Raw genomic sequence first — 9,837 nt, 5'->3', positions numbered from 1 at the left:
CAGACCGGGCTGCGATAAGCAGAGACCTGGCTTCCTGTAGGAATCTACTCCCTGTCTTTCACGTAGCCCAATCCAGCTTCTATGGGCTACAGTCGATGCAGTCCATAGAAGAAGGGGATTTGGACATGCCAGATTACTTGCGCAGGTGCTGGGATCCTGGTCTGGCTGTGTCCTCTCTGGACACACGGGGAAGCTGGCAGCCGCCATACTAAAAGTAAGAGCCAACACTGCTTTCAACATATCAATAATATAAACGTCGTCCAACTATAGACAAATGCTGTACTTTGTCCATTATACCAAATTACAAGTACTGTGCAACATGTCCAGAAAAGTGGTAAGCCAAATTACAGACCACAGAGGTCTGCATTCAGGCAAAACAATGGGGGCTATTAGAGCAGTCAGCTGGTGACCACACATTGAGGTAGGTCATGGTTGCAAGTCATCAATTTTTTTGCATGACATGGATGCCCATTATAATTTATGTAGACAAGAGGCTTGGTTTAATTCGAGGACTGCTATCCCAAGGTTAGAGAGGAAAACACTACACCCATCCAGAGTATTTTGCTGCAAACTGAAAGATCATTGATCCCTAGCCTAATTCATAGTCAATGTTAAAAATTGATGACAGACTAAAACAGACTAGTAATATTTATAATGAACATAAAATTCAGTTCTAAGTATCATTGCATTCTGCACTGAATAAAACAATTGAAATATGTATGAGAGGTAAATATGGTTCTGCTATGCTTTCCAACACAGTAACAAAAGCCGTTAAAAGTTCAATAGTAAACAAAAAGATACTTATTTTACACAATGACTATGGGGGTAATTCAGACCTGATCGCTAAGCAGCGATTTTTGCACTTCTGCGATCAGATAGTCGCCGCCTGCAGCAGGAGTGTATTTTAGCTGTGCAAGTGTGTGATTGCATGTGTAGCAGTCTGGCACAAACTGATATTGTGCAGTCTCTGTGCAGCCCAGGACTTAGTCAGCCGCTGTGATCACATCAGCCTGTCCGGGACCGGAATTGATGTCAGGAACCCTCCCTGCAAATGCTTGGACATGCCTGCATTTTTCCAAACACTCCCAGAAAACGGTCAGTTGCCACCCACAAGCGCCCTCTTCCTGTCAATCTCCTTGTGATCGCCCGTGCGTTCGGAAATTTCACACCATTTCGTCACTGACCGGCGATCCCCATTGCTGCAGTCCGTTGCGCCTGCGCATTGCGGTGCATACGCATGCGCAGTTCAGATCTGATCGCAGGCTGTGAGAAAACGCAGCCTAGCGATCAGGTCTGAATCGGCCACTATAATCATTGAAAACATATGGAAACTTCATAAAACCTAAACTTGAATAATACACTTTATAAATTTCTTGTGATCCCCAAAAGAAGAAGCAATATAGCTGTAGAAAAGTTTCCACCCCACCAGAATGAGCAGCAGAACTTATTGGTGTGTTTGCGCTAACTAACCTAATTAATCATCTTGCTAGATTCACTTGATAAAATGTAGACTTGATATGGGATTAAAAGATTACCAGCAACAGTTTGGAAATGAAAGCTACAACATGTTATCTGTCAACACACTAATGATAACACAAACTCAGCAAGCCCCTTACATACTTTTAAGCTTCTTCAACTTAACCTGGGTTTATGGAATTGTAATGTCAAGACCGATTTCAAGTGAACGGCTTTCAGGTTATTCTGGAAAAAAAGGAAGTTCAGAACCAAAAACTCCTGAAATGTATCCATGGTAATAATTCTAATGAAATCCTCTCATGGACTACTAGTTCTGAATCATATAATAAAATAAATCAGTCTCTATCTATCTATCTATCTATCTATCTATCTATCTATCTATCTATCTATTTTATGTTGTTACATTTTTCTGTACTCTTGTGATATATCTCATAATAAAGTTGTCAGGGAAGTGAAAGTGTAACATTAAGTAAAGGGAGATATAAAAAAGAACATACATGTGTAACAAAAATATTACATGGCCATGAAAGATAACAGCAAAATATTCCAAAATCTAGGAGTGGGATGCCATGTATTTCTTATTCACCAGCAAAGCAACTCACACGGAAATACTGACTGGGACATGAAGGGCCCTCAAGGGGAATGCAGTGTTAGGGGCCCACACCTAGGGATGTGGCTAGTCTACAAAGCCTTGGCTAACCATTAGAGAGTGCATGGTGTATATATATATATATATATATACACAGTACCAGTCAAATTTTGGACACACGTTCTCATTCAATGGTTTTTATTTTCCCATTATTTTCTACATTGTAGTTTAATACTGAAGACATCAAAACTATGAAAGAACACATATGGGATTATGTTGTAAACAAAATCATGTTTTACAAATCAAAATAGTTTTTATATTTTAGATTCCTCAAAGTCTTACCTTCAGGCAGTGTGTATAAGGTGTATATATGAAACATAAATGGATTCTGTGCTTAGACTTGGGTCCCATCGTCATGATCTCTCATTATGGTATGCAGTTATTCCAATATACAGACAAATACGATATCCAAAATACTTCTGATGCCAAGCATTTCGGATATGGGATTCTCAAGCTGTATTACAATCAGGGCCAGCGACACGGGGGTTAAACGGGACACCTGTACCGGGCCCCAAGGATCAGAGGGGCCCCAAATATATGCGGATAGTGCCAGGCAGGGATGTCAGTCGTCTTGTCCAAATAGGACATTGAGCTGTAGGTGGTGTGGGCACAGCCTGTGGTGTGTGTGTGTGTGTGGGAGGCAGGAGAGATATACACACACACACATATATATATATATATATATATATATATTTACAAAAATGAACAAGATGGCGCTCTATCATGCATAAAAATTTATTTTCTATTATTAAAAATAGCAATTCCACTTATGTTGTCTATGTTTTGGCATGCCCATGTGGGCTAAAATATATAGGCAAAACTAAGAGAATGTTGAAGATTAGACTATTAGAGCATTTTAGAAATATTAAGCATGGTTGTCTTAATCGCAGCATGTCACGTCACTTTAAACAGTATCATAATAGTGACCCTGAAGGGTTAAAATGTATGGGTATTGACTATGTACCCTCTTTAACAATGGGTGGGAACAGAGATAAAATGCTTATTAAACGTGAAACCTTCTGGATAACTACATTAGACACACAACACCCAAGGGGACTTAATGCAGGATATGAAATAACTCCCTTCATTGAATAATGTGTTCTCTGTCTAATGATTGGGCTTGTTATATGTTTCAGTTAGAGCATAAGTAACAATGTCTCTAATATGTCAACTCGGAATCAGTGGGGGTGATTCCGAGTTGATTGCTAACTGCCGTTGTTTGCAGCGCAGCGATCAGGCTAAAAATCGGCATTTCTGCACATGCGTATGGGCCGCAATGCGCACGCGCGACGTACGGGTACAGAGCCCTTTGTGGTTGTGCACAGGTTGTAGCAAAGTTCTCAGTCACACTGACGGCCCCAAGAAGATTGACAGGAAGGGGGCGTTTCTGGGTATCAACTGACCGTTTTCAGGGAGTGTTTGCAAAAACGCAGGCGTGTCTGAAAAAATGCAGGCGTGACTGGGCGTTCGTTGGGCGGGTGTATGACATCAAATCCGGACACAAATAGGCTGAAGTGATCGCAGGCGCTGAGTAGGTTCATAGCTACTCTGAAACTGCACAAACTTTTTTTGCAGAGTTCGGCTGCACAAGCGTTCGCACTTTTGCTAAGCTGAAATACACTCCCCAGTGGGCGGCAGCATAGCGTTTGCATGGCTGCTAAAACTAGCTAGCAAGCGATCAACTCGGAATGACCCCCAATGTCTCTAATACAGTATGGCAAGTTGTTTTCTGTAGATAGTAATGCATCTCTTTTACTGATTATTTTTGTGGACTGTGTATTAACAATGTATAATAACTTATCATTGTATCATTATAAAACTCTGTGCCTTGTTCTAAGTACAATGTGAGCTTTATCAGTGTTTCTTTCTTTTCAAAATGATGCTGCCAGCTGGACTTTATTGTTCGTTTGAATACCTCTGTTGTTTCATGTGTTTTATATGATTGGTATACTGTATGTCTAATTGCTAATTAGCTATGGGCATGTATAAAAGTTGTCTATAGCGTCAGCAGTACCAGCCTCTTGACGAAGTCTCTGACGCAATCTTCACCTGGTGTGCTGTCGTCTCCGTCTCCTGCGGCTCCTGGTCCCGGCGTGCTACTGGCTACTGACAAGCGTTGTGCGGTCAAGGATTCCAGTGGATGCAGGCGGTAAGTTGAAGCACACACAACAGTTGTTTCTACAATTATACCATGTGGTTTTAAGCCCACAGAGCTATTTTATTAGGTACTAGCAACGTACTTTATTAGCTTTGAAAACTACTGCTATTTTTAATAATAAAAAATACGTTTTCATGCATGATAGAGCGCCCTCTTGTACATTTTTCTGCACAGAGCCATAATCCTGGTGGGTTCAGGGATAAGAGAGGAGCTGCGGATCATATTAAGAGATTCCTCGTATTGGATTATATTTTAGCAAAAGACTGTCTGTGGACTATAAGAACTGTGTTCTTTTCTTTCCAGCACACAGCAGGTGCTGATTGGTAATAATTAAGCGCATGGTGTTTTTATTTTTTGTCACATATATATATATATATATATATATATATATATACTGTATATATATATAAATAGATGTATTAACAGTTTCTTATACAGCACAGCAACTTCCATTGCACTTTAACACTCACACACGCACACACATACAGATGGTGCCATGCTAGTCGTGGCTCCGTCTGTGTGCGCCTAACGCTGAGAGCGTCTCCGTGAATGGGAGAGCGTCTCTGTGCCCTAACGCTGAGAGCGTCTCCGTGAATGGGAGAGCGTCTCTAGTGAATGGGAGAGTGTCTCTGTGCACTCCCGGCGGGGCATGGCGGACGGATCGCCTAGTCACGCCGGGAGTGCGTGCCTGCGATGGAGCTGCCTCAGATGAACGCGTCTCCATCTGTATACATATATATATATATATATATATATATATATAGTCTGTGGGGGCCCTAGAGAAATCACTGTACGGGGCTCCAAAAATTATGTTGCCGACCCTGATAACTATAACTGATTGCTATTACAGTCTGAATTTTGAGACTTAGGGGGGTATGCATTTAGCTCTGATCATTTTGGAGTGAATTACTTCGCCTCACTGAGTATTCAGTTAGGGACATTTTGATCCATTTTGAAGGCATTTTCGCCAATGCCTTTTCACCTATTTTTTAAGTGAAAAGGCACTGGCAAAAAATGCCTCAAAATCGGCGAAAATGGTCCGCATTTTTGACGTAGAACATGTGGATTCACCAATCCACGTGTTTTTCGCCCCCTCCCCCTGCTGCATTTTACGCCTAGGCGAAAATCCATCCCTGCTATTGCATAGGGCAAATCCCTATTCGCCCTAAAAATAGCAAAAAGCTCAGTTTTTTCGCCTAGGCAAAAAAAAAAAAAAAAAACAGAGCTAATTGCATACTCCCCTTAAACCGAATATAATAAAACTATATTATGAGAAGCATAGAGAGAACTAAGAACTCAGTCCCTGCCTATTCATAAAAGCATTTTGAATAATATATTTGCTTAGATGTTAGCAGTTCTAGCAATCAGATTTATTAGTGTTTTAAATTTATAGCAATCTAGTTTAACTTATCATGCAGTATAAAAATATATTATTTGAAAGTACAGTTTAATGCACTTAAAAACTTGCTTTCTTTCCCAATGTCCCATTTCCCTGACTTTATATTAATTTATTCTGTTTAAAATATGACATAAACGATGACAAATGCATTGTTGAGATCATCAGTTGGTACAGAGGATCTGTGAAACAGACACTGGTGGTCTGATTTATATAATGTGGGATTATCTCATGTGAGGTATAGCAGGATAGAAATACACTATGGCCAGGTATTTGTTGTGCACCATATATCATGCAATTAATGTACCAGTATTTTTTTTAGCATCTATTTATACAGGCAAAGAATAACTTAATTTATGTGACAGTAGAAATTAACTGAGAGAGTGGTCCAAAGAGATCGCAGGCAGGATTTAGAGACATGACACATATACAATGGGGGACCACAATCACTCAGATTTGGGTCCCACAGATTGTTCACACGCGGGCGTTCCCACAGTAGGAAAAAGGCATGATCCAATGAATGTGCTACATGGATAAAGAGGGATGTGTGTGCAAAATTAAATGTCCTGCTTATTCACATTGTTTGCACTTTTAGTTAATGAGCTTTGTTGCCTACAGCAACTTGCTCAAAATCAAGCAAAATGACTTGCTGGCTGGATGCTGCTAAGCCCACCTGCTGATCTGCAACTAGCACATGGAGGAGAATGAAAGCCTCCTGCAGGTATAGTATAGCCGTCAGTAAAGATGGTAGTTGGGACAGTGTATGGGATAGTCACAGTAGTAAAGACCACATCATGGCATGACTGTCATATGACACAGGGACTGCATTGTTCTGTTAATAGCAGATTTGAGAAGCGGATGGTTAAGCATCAGAAATTGTTTGTGTTATGCCAACTCATCTGTCTATCTTAAGAATCTTACACTGTGACTTATACAGTACTATAAATTCTGAGAATCTAACTGTAAATAAATATATATAATATATATATATTCTAAAAATAAAGATGAGGAGAAGGTGCGCTCATAGTGCAAATCAATACTTTAATGGATAAGACAGCAATATGTAACATCCAGGACAGGTAATTCAAAGACTCGTACCCTAATTACCCACACTGTGGGCTGATTACCACATGATTTAGAAATTTCCACAAGGCTGTAGCTGTGATCGCCTACCGCAGTCCGGGACAAAGCACCGTGTCCGGCCGTGGATAGACCAGGACCCGTCAAGCCACTGTGCCGAGGAATCGAGCAGATCCACCAGTACACTTGCAGGAGAGAGACGTCAGACAGACCACGCCCCTTTTAACGCGTTTCGTATATCACTTCGTCAGGAGGCTGGTCTGTCAATTAACAAGGAGGATTTTATAGGGGAAAAGGCCTCTCCCACAGAGCAACGTCATACTACAATTCACAGAGCCGCCGGCTATTTCAGCTTGCCGTGGTTACATAATTACAACAAGAATAGTAATTCAAACATACACCAATGTCTATCTAAAATTTGTTCATATAAAAATACATAAAAAATATATATGTATACAACCATATATATTGCACGCAAGTGGTACACATACAACATTATAATCAATAAAAATAATAATAAAGCACACCTCTAAAGACATTTAATGCATGATCACTCATCCTGTTTGGATATACCCAACAGTTGTCTTTATCTTATTATAATCAAATATATATATGTAGAGTCTCTTATCTAAAAAGGTGATGCATATATATATCTAAGCAAGAGAGAGAAATATTAAATCGTTGTTGGATGACAAATATTCGGGTCAAACTCTTCATCAAAGATTTGATGATTTCCAACCTATATACTCGAGCCCAATAGAGTTACAGAGAAAATTCATTAACTGAAAAGGAATGTAAAAATGTTCAACACAAAGGAAGTCCAAACAATTAATAATACCTAATAATAATAAATAAATAAAAACTCTACTCGCATTCTTTTACCAATCAATTAATTAAATAATTGATTAGTTGAATTATTTCTAACATGAAAGAGAATAATACTTTAAAACTCGGGGATGATAATTCAAAACTCAAATACAATAGAATGCACTAAATTACCGTCTTCTAATAAAGGGAGTGATCTCATAATTTTCGTTCAACCCCCTGGGCACCAAAGTATCCAGTGACAGGATCCAGAAAGTTTCTCTCCTTAATAGTTGTTCTTCCCTGTTCCCTCCCTTCTTATTAGCGGCCACATGTTCGATCCCCATAAACTTAAGTACACTTGAATCAGCATTATGGAATTCGGCAAAATGGCGTGGAATACTATGATTTAACACTCTGTTTTTAATATTCCTACAGTGCTCCAGGATCCTGATCTTAAGGACCCTTTTAGTTTTCCCCACATATCTTAGCCCGCAAGGGCAAGATAACACATAAATACAAAACGTTGAATTGCAATTCATAAATGATTTAATATATATAGGCTCTTTTCTTATGTTGTTGCCTTGGAAAGTTTTTTTCTTTTCTACTAAACTGCACACTTTGCAACTACCACAACTAAAAAAACCTTTTGTCGTTCCCAAAAAATTATAATCACTATTCTCAGTTTCAGCTGTAGGTAACGTACTTTTAGATAACATCGATTTAAGTGTTTTTGCCTTCTTGTATATAATATCTGGTTTCTTTGCTAACTCGGGACCTAAAATCGGATCCATCTGTAGCACATGCCAGTTCTTCTTGGCTATTTTTTCCAGATCCCTAAAACCTGTACTGAACTGGGTGACCATCGGACAAAACCTTTTCTTTTCATTATTGGTCCTGTTCTTATAGGTCAATAAGGATTCGCGATCTTTAGCCTTTGCCTTTTCACATGCTGAATCCAACAATCTGGAGGGATAGCCTCTTGCTTTAAATCTCTCTGTGTATATATCTGACTGTTCATCAAATTTTGCCAGGTCAGTGCAATTTCTCCTGAGCCTTGTATATTGCGAATAGGGAATATTTTCCTTCCACTGTGGGAGGTGGCAACTGCCAAACTGTAAATAACTATTACTATCTACACTTTTAAAGTGTGTGTACGTTTCAATCTTCCCTGTAGAGCAGAAATTTTCAGTTGACAATACCAGATCTAGAAACTCCAGCCTGTTATGGCTGAAGGTTCCTGTGAACTTCAAATTATACGTGTTCACATTTATTCTTGCCAAAAAATTTTCCCAGTCTATTTCTGTACCCTTCCACACAATAAGTACATCATCTATGTACCTCTTGTACATTATAATGTTTTCCTTCAAATCGTCAATAATAGTTTCTAATTCCCATTGGCCCATATAACTATTGGCCACACTCGGGGCACAAATACTACCCATGGCCGAACCACACACTTGTTTATACCAATCATCTAAGAATGTGAAATAATTATACTTCAGTACAAACTCTAGACATGAGCAAATAAAGGAACGTTTCTCATTGCTGACCAACGGATCTTCCCTTAATTTTTTATCAACAGCTTCAATACCTTTATCATGTGGGATTGATGTATACAAAGATTGTACATCTATAGAGCACCATTTATAAGACTCATGCCATTGCAAATTGTTTATGAGTTGAAGCACAGCCGTAGAGTCCTGTACATAAGACTCCAGATCTGGAACATAATGCTTAATACAGGTATCTACATACTCAGATATACGGGACGTTAGTGATCCAATCCCACTAATGATTGGTCTACCAGGGGGGTGGGATAAGCTCTTATGGATTTTGGGGAGATGATAAAACGTAGCTATCCTAGAATGTTTATTCAGAAGGTAGTTATATTCAGATAGTGTAATACATTTAGAAAGTAAACCTTCTTTCAATATAGTCTCTAGAGTTTTTTCAAACTCTTTTGTAGGGTCATCTTTTAATTTTACATATGACTCACTATCATGGAGAAGTCTGTGTGCCTCCTCCACATAATACTCCCTATCCATAAGAACTATCCCACCCCCCTTGTCAGCATTCTTTATTACCACATCAGTGTTAGATGACAATTTTTTTAGTGCCGCCCATTCAGCCTTGGTTAAATTAGTGTTTATATTTTTATTTTTAACTTCCAAAGCTTCTATATCCTTTTTCATCATTTTACTAAATAATTCAATATATGGGCCCCTAGACTCAAGAGGATAAAAGGTTGATTTCAATTTTAGACGGGACTGT

Source organism: Pseudophryne corroboree, chromosome 1 (genome assembly GCF_028390025.1).
Source record: "Pseudophryne corroboree isolate aPseCor3 chromosome 1, aPseCor3.hap2, whole genome shotgun sequence".
Lineage (NCBI taxonomy): Eukaryota > Metazoa > Chordata > Amphibia > Anura > Myobatrachidae > Pseudophryne > Pseudophryne corroboree.
This window is presented reverse-complemented; position numbering follows the sequence as displayed.